Here is an 18,547-nt window from a genome sequence, read left to right as displayed (position 1 = left end):
GCGCCCGCCCCGCCCCCCGGCCGGGCAGCCATTTTGGGCAGAGCTTTGTTATGGTTGTGGGGCCGCGGGAGGCAGCGAGGGGGCCTGGCCGGTGAGTGCGGGGCTCCGCGGGGGACGGGTCTCTCCCTCAGGGCTGCGGGTAGCAGCCAGCCCCGACAACGCACCCGGAGCCGCCGGGCCTGTGAGCTGGACCGGTCCGGGAGGCTCCCACCGAGCCCGGCCTGTGCTGCGGGCTCGGGGCCCTGCTGCCTCAGCCCCGAGGGGCTCGGGACGGTGGGGGCCGTACGGGGTGGCGGGGCTCGAGGCCGTGCGGGGGAGTCGGCCGGGTGGGGTGTGGGCACCCTGGGTTTTAGAGAGGCTGAAGGCGCAGCCAGGGAGACGGGGGTTCGGGGGAGAGGGGCGGTATTGCAGGGCAGGCTCTTGGCTGGGGGATGGGGGGGCAGGAATGGGGTCTCTGTTGTGGGGGCTGTGGGGATGCACTGGAAAGGAGGGTGGGGGAGGGGTACTGGACAATGAGTAGCTTGACGCTATTTTCTCTTTCATTTGATCCCAAAACATTTAAGTGTGAGTGTTTGGAGAGGGGCTGATGTGGGACAAGCAGGCTGTCTTATAGATTTTTGAAAAAATGACTGCTGAGGGGGGAGGCTAATCATAGTGTAACAAGCAGCTCTCGCTTGTATCTGTAGGGGCCTCCTTGTTTGATAAAAGCAGATATGCGGTAACTCCCAGCAAAGTTTTTGTTTACCTCAAAAGTTTCCTACAGCCTCCTGGACTCGATGGTTTATATTCTGCAGGCAAAGTTTGCTTTTCCTGTTTCTCTCACCATCAGGTACTCTGGGATCCCTTGGTGCTATTTGAAGCCAGCTGAAATTATATTGTTTCAAACGTTGTCTTTGCCATGAATAGGCCAGTGGCTTTTTGAATGTTCCCTGGATGGTTCAGTGTGAATAAAAATTTAGAAGGGAAGTGTCAAGTCTAATGAAAACAGTGAAACCGTTTTGCCATTAGAATTTCCAGTTTAAAAGTGGTGTTCTGATGTTTATTACACTAATCAACTTCAGTGAGAAACACTGATTATTGGTGCACATACCCAGTTCTCAGAGCTCAGACACCTGAGGCTCAGATGCGAGACAGCTTTTACTGCAATTATCTCATTTTGAGTCTATCTTTATAATCAGCAAAGTTGCAGCATTTTGGTTGCTCTACATTAGAGAATACTAAGTTTCTACTGGTTAGAAGTAAAACTGGTTCTAAAATTAGTGATGCAGAGAGAGGTGACTTTTTAAAAAAAATTCTGGGTTAAAAAATGAAACCTGTTTGCTAATAAGCCAGGTGAACTGAATTTTGATTTATAATTTTTGATGCTTTCCAATTGTTTCTGCTGTTTTTCTAGGATTTTTTTTTTTTGGTCAAATGCTTCTGTGGTTTTTGAAGAAGAAAGGTAGTATTCTAGTACTGATGTTACATATGCTTTCTTTGTTTTGCAAACTACTGTACTGGCAGGAAATTAGTTTGCATAGCAATTCCTAAAGGTACTACAGGGTTTTTCAAAGCATATCAGGGTTGGAAGAGACCTCAGGAGGTCATCTAGTCCAGGGGTTCTCAAACTGGGGGGTCAGGACCCCTCGGGGTCGTGAGGTCATTACATGTGGGGTCGCAAGCTGTCAACCTCCACCCCAAACCCTCCTTGCCTCCAGCATTTATAATGGTGTTATAAATTAAAACACTTTTTAATATATTTAAGGTTGGGGTTGCACTTAGAGGCTTGTGATGTGAAAGAGGTTGCCAGTAAAAATAAATAAATAAAAAAAGTTTGAGCTCTATTGATCTAGTCCAATGCCCTGCTCAAATCAGGACCAATCCTCAGACAGATTTTTGGCCCAGATCTGTAAATGGCCCCCTTAAGGATTGAACTCACAACCCTGGGTTTTGAAGGCTAATACTCAAACCACTGAGCTATATGTATTGCAGTTAATAATGGTGTTTTTAATTATATTTACTTCTTTAAAGCAAAGCAGTGTATGGATTGAAAATAGATCAATGTTTTTCCTACATCTACAAGATAGCAACTTCAGTTGCCTTTGGTTAGTCATTTTCTTCTAAATATTGTAGAAAATGTGTAATTTTCAGTGTGAATTTTAGGTGACTGTGTTCTTGTGGGATAAAGGCACTAGGAAGAATAGAATATTAATGCCTTTCATGGCAGGGATTGAAAAATACCTTGTGTTGAAGGGTTGTTACCATAAGGCCTTGCATTAGTTTAACTAAAGTTTTTTAAACAAGTTTAAATTTGGGCAAGCCCCTGCATGGACATTCTTAAATCGGTTTTAAAAATGGCTTATATTTAGCTTAAATCTGAAAGGAAATTATTCAAACTAAGCTGATATAAGCAGTTTTTAAACTGATTGAAGACTGTCCATACAGGCATTTGCATCAGTCTAGATCTGTTTTAAAATGACCATTAGTCTCCTCAGTGCAAGTTTGTGTGTAGGCATGTTCTAATTATCAAATAGTGATAGTCTGAAATAAATTGTCAATTTCTTCAAGCTCCTTTTCATATGAACATGGCAGTGTAGGTCCCTCTACCCAGTAAAGTTGCTGTTAACAAAATTATGCCAGCAACATTAAGTGTTCTAAACACTAGTGAAGTTGGGAGTGAGAGCAAAAAGATGTGGGTAAACAATGCAAAAAATATTTGAGATGAGAAAACAGAAAAGAGAACAGAAGAGATGAGATGAGCTATGTTAGTTTCACATGCTCCTAAAAATGCTAGTTGACTATGAAGATAGACATTGTGTGTGGTTCACGTGTTGAGAGAGAGAGAAAATGTTATCTCTTGAGTGAATAAGGTTCGCATTCCAGTAAAGTTCTCTATACTGCTCTGGCCAGGGGACCTGGTATTCCAAAATCCCAGGGCCTGAGCCAAAAGAGGAACAGGTATAGTGCAGTAATTCTACCCAGAGTAATGTAAGATGAAGAAACAGCCCTGGCTTCAGAGGAGCATCTCTTCTCCCTCTCCCTGCCCCCAAAATTGCCAGTAGTGAAAACAGTAGCTGGTGCTGCAGTGAGAACTTTGAAAAATCTTCTAAGAAACAGTTAATGGTTTATTACTACTGTTACTTGTTGGAAAATGGGACCTATCCTTTTAGTGTCTGCCCTGCTTTGTAGTCCTAATCATGTTTGATAAGTGTTTCCACCATGGTTATGCCATTTATGCTATGTCAGGACTTCAAATGCAAAATATACAATGGGAACAAATGGATTTTAAAAAATAAATCCTGTTTTCATGCAGATGTCTTTAGTGATAAACAAGGAGCAATACAAATATGATATGTAGTGGAACTGACCTATAATCAAGCAAAATGAAAGTACACAATCTTCCCAGTTCCAGTTGTGAAAAGGACTTACATTTAAGAGCGTAATTTCAGTGTAAGGTCAACTTGTTTTATAAATAAAATGTTTTTGTGCTTCAGAATTCCAGTTAGTACTAGGAAAGGGAACTATTGCAGAGAATAGTCATTAGCAAAAGTTCCAAAACAGTATTAAAAAATTTTAAACACCATTCTGGACAAATATAAAGCTTATTTCCTGAAATGGTAGAACAAAAGCATTTTGATACCTCTGGTAGCGCTTCAGCAGTTTAATACTGGTTCAGGAAGACTGAGGGTATGGCTGCACTTGAAATTTCAAAGCGCTGCCGCGGCAGCGCTGCAAAGTGTGAGTGTGGTCGGAGCGCCAGCACTGGGAGACAGCTCTCCCAGCACTGCACGTAAACCACATCCTCTACGGGTGTAGCTTGCAGCGCTGGGAGCCGCGCTGCAGCACTGATTACACTGAGGGTTTACAGCGCTGTATTTTGCAGCGCTCGGGGGGTGTTTTTTCACACCCCTGAGCGCGAAAGTTGCAGCGCTGTAAAGTGCCGGTATAGCCAAGCCCTGATGCTGAAAGCCATTTTTAGTAACAGTTCAGCTACCTATCTTAGATGAGGCCTAAGAGGTTTAAATTAAGTCTTTTATAAATAATGTTTTTGAGTAAATTTGGAGATGTCTGAAAAATGAATGCAAGAGGTGATGAATGGGCTATAGGTGTTTGTATAAAGTTGAGGGTTTTTTTAAGGCAAGATAATTCCAATGTGAGAGTATAAAGGAGTTTGGAGAATTTAAGTCTTGTGATTTTTAAGTGTGTGTGTGTGTGTGTGGGGGTAAAATAATAAATCTGGTGACTCCTGTTAGGCCATTCTCAAGTAATTAAATTACTATTTTAAAAGAGCTTTCACATGGAACCTCTTCAACTGTGATATGCAGTCAACTCTACTGTTCCTCACAGGCTTCTTTGGGATGTTTTGATGGTATAACAATTGCAAATGGTATCACAGTAGTGGTTTTCCTTTCTTATAAGGAATAAATCTTGGACAAGAATTGTGTGTGTACACACACACACTTTTATAGTGAATTGTATGTGACTCGAGCTATTGGAGCTGTATAGTTCAGTTGAGATGTATGTATTTTTTCCAAGTAGGTTAATATCTTGAACAATTATTATTTACTGAAGATTGACAATGCTAATTTTTTTTAGAGAATATAAGAGAAAACTTGGTCTTTGTGTTGAGCATCTTGTAGTCTGTCTGACACAATACTACTTAAATATAAGAACATCAATGTTGGCTGATGATTAAAACAATGCATTTAAACTCAAACATAGTTTTGTGGTGGTGCTGAATGTTTAATTATGGAGATCTGTGGTTTTTAAAACGTTACATTTTCTGTCTCTTTCAGGTACAAATAAAGGTTACATGTTTTTGAAAAGTATCTTGAATTTAAAACATAAAATCCATCAAACTGTTAAGTAACATGGAATAATAGTTGTTTTAAATCTTTGGGGAACTTTATGCGTCTTCCTCTGGGACTGAACAGAGAACTTTTTAGTATTACTTTTGGAGGTACAAGGTATTTATTTTGGAGGCTTTGCAAACTAGAATTATTGGAAGAGTTTTTCCACAAGCAGCTTCAAAACTTATTGTGTTGAGGTATTTTAGAGGGTGAAACCCCCAAAACAAGTAGGTGGGTAGCTACTTTTTCATTGGGCTTTTTAATATCTGTGAATAATGCTTTCCAACTAGTTGTATTTGTTACACGATTAATGCTTTTTTAAATAGCTGGTTTACTGCTTTTCAACAGAAATTTATTTCTATAGTTAATTTGAAAAAAAATAAAACCCTCTCAAATTGACAAAAGCTTAAAAACATGTTGAATTTTCTGGCTCTTGGGTGTCACCACCTTTAAATTGTTGGACATACTGCTTTATTTAATAGATGTGTGTCTGATATTCTGATAGTTGGTTTGTGAGGTCTAGTCATATGGTAAAGTTGTGGGGGAAAAAAGGCAAGTAGTACTGGCAGTTTTACATTATGGTCTTTGTGGCACAATACCACAGGCCTTGTGAGCAGTGCCAGTGTACAGATCTTTCCAGGACATCTGCATCCGCTGTCCTGTGTCTTGTAAGAAACAGAATCTAGTGAAAAAGTTTATGGCAGAGTTCAACATTAGGAAACAAGGTTGTTTTTGCAAATTCAGAAGCAATACTGGCAGCAGTAGCTCATCAGGGAAGGTGGATTGAAGATGTGGCTAGACAATTGAGCTAATTTAAACTGAAACTAAAAGTTATTGTTTTGGCCTGGACTGTGTTTCATGTGGTTTAAAATACAGACAACTACAAACAAGCTAATTAAAGTTTCATGAGTTTTGGCTTGTTTCCGCTCAAAATGCCTACATGTTGCCTCAATAGCTACTCTACTGGTTGTACTAGTCATGTCTTTCATAGTAAGGCCTGTAATATATACAAAACTGGGGTTAAGTTTATGGTTATATTACTTTATATAAAAACAAAGGTTACAAACTTGTATGTGGCTAAGATTGATTGGTAGAGAGGAGCATGAAAAGGGGAGGAGTGTTTCGGTGGTAAACTTTTGAGAGGGGATGTAGCAAGGAGGTAAGTACTCTATGTGGTCTTATTCTCTTGTTGAGACTGGAAAATACTGGTAGCAAACTTTTTTGCCTGAAGATAGATTGGATTCCAGGTTGAACCCATTACTTTGCTAAATACACTGGATGAATCTCAAGTCCTTTAACAGTGCCTAATAGAGGAGGGGAAACATTTTTATGAATACATGTGGTATTAATTCTTGATGAGGAGGAATTAAATAAATGTATGTGAGATTTTTTTTTTTTTTTGGTCTGAAAAGTATATTTTAAAAAAAACCTAATCAATAGACTTTATTCAATAACTAAGAGGTTGGCTGCAAAGAAAATATAGATAAGAGGTTGAGCTGGAGTCTGTTCCTCCTTGTGATCAACCAAACTGTTCATAAATTAAATCTCTAACATGAGCTATTATTAATAAGGGGATTTTAACTTCCCTGATGTCTTTCGGAAGACTGTTACAGCAAAACATGTGTCCTGCACATTCTTAGCATGTGTAGAGATAACTTTTTGTTTTAGAAAGTTGTGGAAATAACAAGGAGATGGTCAACACCAGATCCAAAATAGACTAACAGGGATAAATACGAACATGAAGATGGTCGGGAACTTAGGAGGAAGTGATAATGATCTGATAGAATTCAAGATCCTAAGGAAAGAAGGAGACAACAACAGCAAAACAAGGACACTGGACTTTAGAAAGGCAGATTAAAACCAACTCAGACAAATAGTAGTCAAGGTCCCGTGGAAACTCCAATTAGGAAGAAAAGGAATCAAAGGGTGCTAGCAGTTTCTAAAAGAGATAATATTAGATGTTCAACATCAAGCTATTCCTATGCAGAAGAAAGGAAAGATGAGAGGCACAGGAGGCCCATGTTCCTGTACAAAGAGATTTTTATCTGTCTAAAAACCAAAAAGGATGCCTACAGGAAATGGAAGGAGGGACATGTCACCAAGGAAGTATACATGGGAATAGTGTCATGCATGTAGGGATGAAATCAGGAAAGCCAAGGTAAAGAATGAGTTGCAGCTGGCAAAAAATGTTAGAGGCAACAAGGGGTTCTACAAATATCTCTGACAAAAAAGAAAAATCAGGGATGATGCAGGCCTGCTGATCAGTGGAGTAGGTAAACTGGTAATGGAAAATTATAGGAAGGCAGAGCTGCTCGGTGCTTACTCTTTAGTCTTTTCACGTTAAATAACACGTGACCAGACAACGAGTGAAGTTATCACAGACAATAAAGGGGACGAGATGCAGATCAGGATTAATAAAGAATACATCAGAGATCTTCTGACTTATTTGAACAAATTCAAGTCAGTGGGGCCTGATATTATTCACGCGACGGTGCTGAAGGAATTAGCTGAAGAAATCTCAGAGCCGCTGATGATGATTGCAGACTCATGGATGACAGGACAGGTTCTGGAAGACTGCAAAAAGTAGAACCAATCTTTAAAAAGGAGAAGCTGGGGAACTATAGATCAGTCAGCCTGACCTTGATACTGGGAAGCTACTAGAACAGTGGTTCCCAAACTTGTTCCGCGGCTTGTGCAGGGAAAGCCTCTGGAGGGCTGGGCTGGTTTGTTTACCTGCTGTGTCTGCAGGTTTGGCCGATCGTGGCTTCCAGTGACTGCGGTTCGCTGCTCCAGGCCAATGGGAGCTCCTTGAAGCGGCGCGGGCTGAGGGACTTACTGGCCTCTGCTTCCAGCAGCTCCCAGTGGCCTGGAGCAGCGAACTGCTGCCAGCGGGAGCTGCAATCAACCGAACCCGCAGATGCGGCAGGTAGACAGACTGGCCCGGCCTGCCAGGGGCTTTTCCTGCACAAGTGGTGGAAAAAGTTTGGGAACCACTGTACTAGAACAATGTATAAAACATTCAATTTGTGAATACGTGGAGCGTGAACGGTTAACATGGGTTTACTGAGAACAAATTATGCCAAATCAGCTTGATGTCCTCCTTTGACAAGATAACTGGTTTGGTGGATAAGAGGAATGCAGTGGACCTAATATACCTGGACTTTAGCAGTCCTTTTGACACAGTCGCATATAACATTCTCATAAGTAAGCTGAAGAAATGCATGTTTGGCAGAACTGCCATTAAATGGATACATAATTGGTTAAACAGCAGCAAATGAGTAACCATTATTTGAAATGATGTAAGATTAGAAAAAGGTCTTGAGTGGGGTTCCACAGGGATATGTTCTGGGTCTACTAGTGCTCAATATTTTTTATTAATGACTGTGGTGTAGGAATAGAGAGCATACTGGTCAAATTTGCAGATGAGACAAAGCTGGGGGGTTGCAAATACTTTGGAGAATAGAGCTAAAATTCAAAGCGATCTTGATAAATTGGAGAACTGGGCTATAGACAAAATTAAAATTTAGTAAAGACAAATGTAAGGTACTCCACTTAGGGAAGAAAAAGCAAATGCGCAAATACAGAACGGGGGTAACTGGCTTGGCAGCAGCACTGCTGAGAAGGATCTGAAAGTTGTGGTGGATCACAACCTCAACACAAGTCAATTGTGATGTTGCTGCAAAAAAAGCAATTGCAAGTGACAACGGGCAATAGTACCACGCTATTCAGTGCTTGTTAGGCCTTATCTGGAGTACTGTGTCCAATTTTGGTCACCAGTGTGTAGAAGGGAAGTAGAGAAACTGGAAAGGATTCAAAGGTGAATGACAAAGACGGGCAAAGGGATGGAATTGCAAGCCATATAAGCAAAGGCTGAAGAAACTGTGTATGTTAGGTTTGGAAAAGAGATTAAAGGGGGGCATGATAGCGATCTTCAAATACTTGGAAGGCTGCTATAAAATATGAAGAAAAATTGTTCTCTTGCCACAGAGGGCAGGACAAGAGGCAGTGGGTTCAAACTACAGCATAGCGGATTTAAATTAAATCTCAGAAAAAAACTTTCAAACTGTAAGAACAGTGGGACAATAGATCAGACTACCTAGAGAGGTCGTGGAAGTGCCTTCACTGAAAGTTTTTAAAAGGAGACTGGATAGCCATCTGTCTTGGATGGTTTAGACTCAACAAGTCCTGCACCTTGGAAAGGGGTAAGATTGGATGACCCTTGCGGTCTCTTCTAACCATATGGTTTTATGATTCTATGAAATCTGTATACACTTTTGCAACCCAGCTGAAAACGTTTGTCCTGGCAAAACATTACTGTGATGCATGAAAATGCAAACTCAAATTGAAATCTTTCAAGTATAGCAATTATAAAAGGAAATGTCTTGTTGTGAAGTAAGTACATTTCATATGGAGGCCACCATGGAACCCTGCAATGCTATTTTTAGTCACTCTTCAAAATAGAATGGCACTTTGAATATTTTTAAGTATTAAGCCTTTTTTAAAATAGTTTAATCCATGTTAAAGAGATGATGGCTGTGTAGTGTCTGGTGGATTGTGTGTTGTTTATTTCAGTCCATTTTTTTATGGAGAATTGTTAATGTTGCACAAACACCATGATCACTGGCACTAATTACCCTCCTTGTTAGCAGTCTTAGCAGGGAAGTGAAGGTTTGAGTGTAGCATGGAGACTAAACTTGCCTCTTTTCCAGAAGATTTTAGTCTCCATGGCAGAGCATCGGTATAGGCTAAATTCCATTTTGTTAATAGACGCGTGATAGTCACATTTTCAGTTTCTGTGTAACTTTATAGATTATCTTTACTTAAATTCTTTATAGTGAATTCATTGTTCATGACATCGGAGTCCTTTATCCACACAATAGATACGGTGTATATGAAGTTAACAGTACATATTTCTCCTGTAGTACTCCACCAGTATGCCTTAACCATGTTCTGTGGAGGCCATCTTTGAAGGAGGAGAGAAATTCAGCTGGGAATTCTGTGGTCCAGGCACTCTTTAATCTTTCTTCGACTGCCAAAAGTGGAGCCAGTTAAGGCGCTCTTTTGATGTGATGACCTTTCCACTGTGAGCTGGATTGAGAAGGCAACTTGTTTCACAGAGCGTCAAAAAAAATGTGGTCATTAGGGCTGGATTTGAACTGGTGACAGTAAATGTGAAAAGGTGCCTGCCTCATTACTGGTCTTGTGAGCCACCCACATTCTCAAAAAAAAAAAAAACTTGTTTAAAGTCTTTAGAGTTAAGTGTTTTCAGTACAAAAATTGACACAATCAGTTTCTAATGTTTTGTAACTTAAATAAATCAAACTATCTGGGTTTTCTATGTTATTGGGCTTTCAGTTTACAACCCAGACTAGGCCATTATGCATTAGGTGGACGTGTAAACTTAAAAGGGTTGGGTTAATATGCAGACAGAAACGTTACTAGCGGTATTAATAATTGTGTAATGATTAAGACCTTAACCTCAGCCTTCACACTTTGAATCAAAACTCACTTTGTATTGTTAACACAGGTACTGCAGCAAGTCCCCATGAACTGGGTTTTAGCCCTTGAAGGCTTATGCCCAAGTACCTTTGTTAGTCTCTAAGGCGCCACAAGTACTCCTGTTCTTTTTGCTGATACAGACTAACACAGCTACCACTCTGAAACTAATTTTACAGTTCACAGGTGCAAGATACTGGAGGTAAAGTAGTTGCGTTGGAAGGGTGGGTAAGATGGAGATTTTGGCAAATATGTTAACAGGTTATCTGGGTCTTTGGGACCTGGGGGGCTATGGGAGACAGTTTTGAGATTGTGGAAAAAACATACTGAATATTTCTGTTTAAATCAGTGGTGAAATATTTAATGTTGATGATTAAATTGCCTTTATTAGGGTAATATCTATGCTAGAAGCAGTCTACCAGTATCTGAATACCAGTATGGATGCAGCTTATACTGACAAAGCTGTGCTTGTAACTGGTGTCGACTATTCCACACACACCACCTCTCCCATGCAAGATGAACTGTACTAGGAAAAAGTACAGGTTTGATGGTATAACAGCCTGTATGCTACAGACATCTTCAGACACACCTTTTCAGTCAGGGATCATACCACTTCACAACCCTGACCAGCACAGCTATGTTGGCAGAAGTCTGTAGTGTAGATGTGGCTTATATTTCACTAAGATGAATGGGAGAAGGTCGTGCTTCACATATCTAATATTTCAGGCAGTCTGTGGACTCAGGAAGTCAACACTGCATCAGTTTGTACTCAGTTGATGCCTAAAAGGGTTTGTTTGCTGCCAAAATGGCTGAAGTCTGATATTTGCCTGGACATGGCTGTTAATAAGCGGCATGTGCTCTGCAGGATTTGGGGTTGGGAAAATATAGAAAACGTTTAAGGGATTGAAAAGTAATTTTGAAATATGCTTAGTGGAACTAGAGCCTAGTGAAACGCCACCCTTTTTGTGGCATAACTGTATTAGCAACTGATGTGTATTTGTAAGATGGAGACTGTATCACTGAAATACACAATTAAAGCTTCCCGAAAAGAGAGTGCTTTTAATAGTAAGAACAAGAGCGAATCATAGGTTTGTTTAGAAAATCGGATTCCAAAGTAGCGTGGCTTCGCTTAACAAATTCTGCCTCTTTTTTAATTACTACTTTCATTGTAAAAAGTCTTTAAAATGTAAGCCAGTAAAACTGTCTCAACCAAGCGAAGGTAATAATCAATTTTCCCTTCCTCTCTACTACACTTTTTTCAACAAGGTAAGACTTTAAAAAGCTACATGAATTTTAAAGAAATATGTATGCATCCAGTTTCCCAGGAATTTTTAATGTGGAATGTTTACAATCAGTTCACTAATAAAGAAATTAGTTCCAGTAGCAACAGTAACATACAAGGTGATAAATGTCAATGAGACACCTTGAAGATTTGAAGAGAAGACTTTTGCCCACCCAACCCAGATGCCTTTATAGATATTTCAAATTAAAAACAGGGACAGTTCATCTTTCAGAATGAAGAATTAAACTTTCTTAGCCCCCAGAAAGTATTAGTCTTGCCCAGGGAGTGGACTTATCAGTGCTAAAACTTAGTTACTGCTTGTAATGAAATACAGCATCATGGATAATACTGCTTATTATGCAGACTTATTCAGAAGGCTTCAAACTACATTGAAGAGGGAACGTTTGAATTGAAACCAAAATGATTTATGCTTGGAGAACCTAGTTACATTGATCCCAGTGCTCAAAGGATGATTTACATTAAGGGAGATCACAAGTACAAGGTTATACTTCTGTCATAACACAAGGGCTTGGCTGCTTCATGAAACATACGCCCTTCTGTTGTACTTATTATTCAGTGACTGTGCAGGTGAGAGCATAAAGCTGTCTGAAACTGGGACAGGAGGAAGGGGTCAGTTTTTCACTAAATTCCATCATTTTCATCATGATGGAAAGGCAGCCAGACCAAACCTGAGGAGCACTGCAACCTTGTGTGCCGGGTTGTAGGACCTCTCTCTCAAATTTGGCCTAACTGCCTGCAACCAGAACCACTACTGGGGAGGAGAGGTGACTTTTTTTCATTTTATTTAATTTTAATTTTTGTATTTTGTTTTGCATTCCCAAAAAAACATGGGACTCTAACTGTAGGTTCTCTAAAGACCTAATCAATTTCTAAAGAATTGAAGATTTCGTTAAAAATATATGTTAAGTTTCTAGTCCTTCTGGTTGGGAAGAAAACCTCTCCAACAGCACCTGGCTGACAGCTCAGGCTGTCAGAGCAGGGGCCCCAGCTGTGAGCCCAGACCTGACTGACAGCGAGGGGGCGGTGCCCGTGTGAGCCCCACACCTGCTTTAAATTTCTCAAGCAGCATCTTTCTTTGCCGATCTGTAAATTTCAATTATTATTGAAATCTTTTAGTTGGTTCTTATGTGTTCGGTGAAATCAACATTTACTAATAAAAGTCTAGTCTGTCCAGTTCAAGTTAGACTCATAGGACTGGAAGGGACTGTGAGAGGTGATCTAGTCCAGCCCCCCGCACTCTAGTTTTTTCAAACTTCTCCCATAGGTCATATTTTCTAGCCCTGTAATTGCTTTTGTTGCTCTTCTCTGAACTTTCTCCTGTTTGTCCCCATCTTTCCTGAAATTTGCCATGCAGAATTGGATGCAATACTCCAGTTGAGGCCTAATCACCGTGCTGTAAAGTTAGAAGAATTACTTCTTGTCTTGTTTGCAACACTTACTTCTGAGGGAATTCTGTGCCTAATTTTAAATATTCTGCACACGGTATTTTAAAATTCTGCAAATTTTTTCGTTAAATAAATGTGGAGACGCTAGCATGGGAGTGGGGAGCATAGGCGACTGGTTGCATGGAGATGAGAAATCACCCTGTAGTCCTCCACTCCCGGACACTGACCTCTGGGACAGGCCCGGCCCTTGTGCTGTCAGGGTTGGGTGCAGCCTCACTGCCAAGACTGTGTCCGGGGGGACTGCAGGGTGATCTCCCAGGTGTGGTGTCATAAGCCTCTTTCCCAAATCTGGACCTTAGCGTCCAAAATGTGGGTGCCTAGCATGAACCTCCAGTTTAATTACACCAAGCTTGGATCTTATCTCGCTGCCACCAGACAGGAATTACAGCGCCTGCCTCGCTCTGGTCCCCAAAACTTTCCCTGGAGGGGACCCCAAGACTCAGAGACTCTGAGTCTCACAACAAAGGGAAATAACCCACTTCTTCCCCTCTTCTTCCACGCAGACTTCCTCTCTGGCTAACTGAGGTACTGAGCAATCTCTTTACATCACAATACCAAGAAGCATGTTCTCCTCTATTCCACAAAAACAACAACCCAAATACAAGGAAACAGAAATGATTTTTCTCTCTCTTCCCCTCCCACCAATCCCCTGGTGCTGCAGAGTTTCACCCTCCGTAGATCTACACAAAGAGAATTCCCTCCCCTTCGTTCCTTAGCCTACCCAAGAGAGAAACTCAAGCAGTCTTAAAAAGAAAGCCTTATATAAAAGAGAGGAAAAAAAACACATGAACATCTGATCTCTGCATAAAGTGACAATACAGGGCTATTGCTTATAAGAAAATATGAATAAACAGTCTGATTCAAAAAGATATCCAATTTGAAACATTCCAGCAAGCTACACACATGTAATACAACCCAAAACAACATAAAAGCCTATATTGTTTTTCTACCTGGTACTTACAGTTTGGAAACAGAAGATTAGAAGATAGAAAGAACCTCTCATAGCTGAGAGACAGACAAAAGGCATCAGACCCAAAATCCCCCTGACTTTGAAAAATCCAGTTTCCTGATTGGTCCTCTGGTCAGGTGTTTGGTTCCCTTTGTTAACCCTTTACAGGTAAAAGAAACATTAACCCTTAGCTATCTATTTATGACATGTGGTCAGGCAGGCCCAGCAGGATCCAAGTGTAGAGGGGCTTAGTGTGGGGGAATCCAGGTGTAGGGGTTCTGTGTGGGTCAGTCTGGGTATGGGTGGCTCAGTGGGGGTGTTACAGGTGCAGGGGAAATGGGACTCTGCAGGGGGGTCCAGGTGAAGGTGGTTGTGGCTCTATGAGTGGGGGAGCAGTCTCGGTGCAGGGGGCGATGTGGTTCAGATGCTGGCGGAATGGGGTTTGCTGGGGGTCTGGATGCAGCTGGCTGGGGCAAAGTGGATGGTCCAGAGGCATAGTAGGTGGGGCTTGTCAGGTTGAGCATTCGAGTGTGGGCAGCTCAGTGGAGGGTGGTCTGGATACAGGGGAGCATGGCTCAGCGGGGTGGGTCTGGATGCATGGGGATGGGGTTCTGGTGTGGATGCAGGGGAGGTGGGATTTGGCAGGAGGGGTCTAGGTATGGGGGGGGCAGATGCACAAGGTTTGGGCAGATGAGGGAGTACAGTGACCCACCCCCCCATGGCTGAGGAGTGATTGGGGCGGGAGGGAGAGTGCAGAGCTCAGGGAGGTTTCTAGGGCTGGGTCTGACCTGGCCCAGCTGCTCTGGGTAGGGGAAGTGCACTCCTCCCCACTGCCAGCCCAGGGGCTGGGGTCTGGGTATGTGGAAGTCTGGATGTACTGGTGTTGGGCAGAGAGTGGCGAGGGGTCTGACCCGGCACTGACTCTCCCTCACCTCACCCGTCCCCATGCAATGACCTACCTCTCTGCTGGCTGCTCTGGGCACCAGAAATTACATACCCGCGTGGCTGGGCAGGGTTGTATGACCACTCTTATGGCTTCCCTTTTCTTTCCTGTCAGTCAGTTTTCTGCGGGGAAGCAGAGAAATCTGCACAGGACATTAATTCTGCACATGCGCAATGGTGCAGAATTCCCCTTGGATTAAATGCTCCGACTAATACATCCCAGAATGATATTTGCTTTTTTTGCAATAGTGTTACACTGTTCACTCATATTTATAACAGTTTCCCTTGGCTCACCAATATTGAAGTAGCATGAGTGACTAGCTATCAGACACTGTTGGACCTAGGTATATTTCTCAAATATAGTTTTTACAAACTTGCTATTTTATTAAATTAACAATTGTAACTGTGTGGTGAATTTTTCCCTCTTGGAACTCACCTTTATTTCTGCATATGGTTTTGCTCAGTGAAAATCCAGGATCGTTGGTGATTAGGCTCTTATGCAAGGAGGGTGTATCTGCTCTGAATAAACAGATTAAAGTATTGGAGTAGCAGAAATTGTAGCGATATTGGGTAATTACTCAGAACTATGAGCTAATTGGAATAGCAAGAAATGAAATGAAGGAAGGTAAGAAACAATATTTATATTACAGTTATACTTAAATTGGGGGCCGGTTTTTGTGCAAATATGTATGAAGATATTGTTGCACTTTTTGACCCAAGCCGCTAGTCAAAAATTCTGGGTCTTGTAATTTGTTGCAGTTAGGAGGAGAAATTGAAGATGGATCTGGTACCTTTGATTCAGTCTTGGAAACAAAACAAAAAATAAGAATTTCTTATTTTACAGCCCCAAGCCTTTTAGTCAACACCACGTGGTCAGACACTATGCTCACAGACTGCTGCTTGGTTCTCCTTCTCTGTGTTCTGCCTTCCTTAACGTTTGCCCTTGCAAAAAACTACTCAGCAAAACCACACCACCCACTCTCGGCAGGATTGCAGCCCCTTTTGTCTCAAGTGGGGGGGCTTGTCCTGACTGATACGTTAATTGAAGAATGCACTCTCATTCAGTCTGAGCTTTGTGCTCAATGCAGTCTCCAGTATCTCTTAGCATAACAAATAGTCTCTGCCTCAAAGATCTGATTCTGTTACCATACCACAGCCTTGAAAAGTTTAAAGTAGTTAAAACGTTTCTTCAATGACAAAATACAACAGAGACTTTAGGGAGGCAGAGCCTTCTGATTTAACTATGCTTTGGGTAATGTAAACAGTTTTCCTCAATAAATGAGATATGATCAGGGATTTAAAATCAGAGCCTACTTCTAAAAGGCAACTGTAAAGAGACTTGATAATGACAAGAACAGAGAGAAAACAGCTCACTGAACAGTTTCAATTTTGGCTCATTGTCAAACTTATCTGTCAGGAAACTTGGAAAGATTAGGTCTTGGTTAGGGATGTTTGCGTTTCCTATCATGTCTCCTTCAGAAAAATCAAGGATTCTTTTTATTTTAATTTTTAATGCTTGTAATCCTGAAGTTTGTCTAGTCCCACTCAGTGTTTGTGTATACAGATATTAGGCTCTGATTATGTATCCCTACAGAGAAGATTGCAAACTGATCATTTTCATTTCCATTCATGTCCATTTTTGAAAGGAGTAAAACAATAGTGTTGCTATATTTGACCTTAGTACAGTAAGGACCCTAAATATGGGAACTGTGAAAGCACAATGTGTTCATGGGAGATGTAATCTATTTGGAGGGACACACTTTGTATCTAAACTAGGAACAGGAATATTTCCTTACCTTGGTCACCACTCTTATTAATTAAAAAACCTGATAACATGTTCCTTCTATTTTAAATTTACCCACACAAGAAAAAATAAATTTGTAAAAATTAATAACTGGGCAATTATAACAAACGCACATACACACACCAACCTCATTTGGCTTGTCAAATTAAGTGACATGCCTCTCCCATGGTTAAGGACATGTATATCCAAAGCTGCTCACTTAATAAGCATATTATTCAAGAATAAAGAAATGCACAGGTAATTTCAGCATAACCTTAAATCTGACATGAGTTTTTGTGTGATGGGGAAATGTCAGCTAACATTTTTTGACCATATGTGTAAAAAAATTTGTGGAGATTAGTTGTGTATGTAGCTCAACAAGAGATTAGTTAATATAAAATTATGTATGTTGACTGACTTGTGAACATATAAATGACAGTTAATGTGCATCTGAATGTGTCGTGAACCTATATAATTTGTCAAAAGGGACTTGCATTTTGAGGTTACTGATGAAAGAATAGCTATTTTGGCTCAGAGGTAGGTTGTTTTAGTAAATAGTTATCTTTGGAGTTGATAGAATGTGTTTTATCTAGACAAGGCAAGATTTAATATCTCAAATTATTGATTTGCTTGGGTTTTGTAAATGTGATAGGTATGTACATTGCCATTTAGGAATCTTAACTCTGGATATTAAATGAAGACTTTGGCTTTGTAATGTAAATAAGTCCTTAAATTACTCCTGCTCCCTCGTCTGGTCTTTCTGTCCTTTCAGAAAGTGAGATTCCCTGTACTTTATTGCTGTTAATTTTCTTGATGAGGTGGGCAAATGTAATTTGGCACTCATCTCTTTCTTTTGTAGCACAAAATTAAGCCATGAGACACTTCAGAGGGAGATTTAACTCCTGTGTATAGTCCTTAAACCCTCAACTTTCAATTTTGAGACAGGGCCCTTTAAAAACTGACATAGATTCAAAACAGAGGATACAGCAACATCAAAATACTGTGCAGGATGGTTGACATAATGTGAAGGTCATTTCATTAATACGTGTAAAGCTTTCTGTAGCCTTCGTTTTCTGATTCAGTATTACTAGAGTCCATAATTTAAGCTAATGTGAAATAAAACCAGATTTATAAGGCTTTGATGTGCATCTAAAATGAGTGGCATGCTTTATAATCCGTGATAATTCAGAGATGGTATTGTCTCTAGATGCATGTTAGCCATTGCTCGTTCTTTAGTGCATGCTGAACTGTCCTAATCATAGGTGCCTTGGATGGTGGCAAGTCAGCAGGTTGTGAAACTTCTACAAGAACTTTTCTACAATGGACATATGGAGCTTTGCAGCTGCAGCATCCCCCCTGTTTGCTAAACATGTCTAGGGTGTGTGTTTGTTTTTTTAAGTCTCAGTGGCTTGCAGAAGAATCAGGATTCTGTTTAATTTCTGCTGTCTTGCTTTTCTCCTGAAAAAGAACTTAAAGCCTTATTGTGAAACATGAACCAGTATGCTTTGGTGGCTTTCGAGGCACATAGCCAGGCAAGATCCCTGTCTCAGAGCTTCCCATGTAAATAAATGGACAGCATAAATTTCACTGAGATCCAGAGGATGGGTCTGTGTGGTTTTTTTTGTTTTTTTTTTCCCACTTCCTTTCCAATTCAGGGTGATTTTATTATCAAAGCTCATTAGAAGGTGTTACCCTATCTATTGATACTCCTCTACCCTGATATAACGTTGTCCTCAGGAGCCAAAAAATCTTACCGTGTTATATCGAACTTGCTTTGATCTGCCGGAGTGTGCAGCCCGC

At 40.8% G+C, this 18,547-nt stretch overlaps 1 protein-coding gene across 6 annotated transcripts in view; it reads left to right on the top strand.

Annotated features, from left to right (window-relative positions):
- GPBP1L1 (GC-rich promoter binding protein 1 like 1) overlaps positions 1-18,547 on the top strand; it is a 55,450-nt gene continuing 36,903 nt past the window's right edge. For 2 of the 6 annotated variants that reach the window (XM_032804572.2, XM_032804571.2), the window contains exon 1: positions 6-91. The gene's annotated coding sequence lies outside the window, so the exon portion shown is untranslated. Of the gene's footprint in view, positions 92-758; positions 830-14,036; positions 14,191-18,547 lie in introns of those variants that run through there. The other 4 variants (XM_075067579.1, XM_075067578.1, XM_032804569.2 and 1 more) reach the window with 3 other exon arrangements.

Source organism: Chelonoidis abingdonii, chromosome 7, assembly GCF_003597395.2.
Source record: "Chelonoidis abingdonii isolate Lonesome George chromosome 7, CheloAbing_2.0, whole genome shotgun sequence".
NCBI lineage: Eukaryota > Metazoa > Chordata > Testudines > Testudinidae > Chelonoidis > Chelonoidis abingdonii.
Note: the sequence above shows the minus strand (reverse complement) of the source record. Positions and strands in the feature narration are given on the sequence as shown.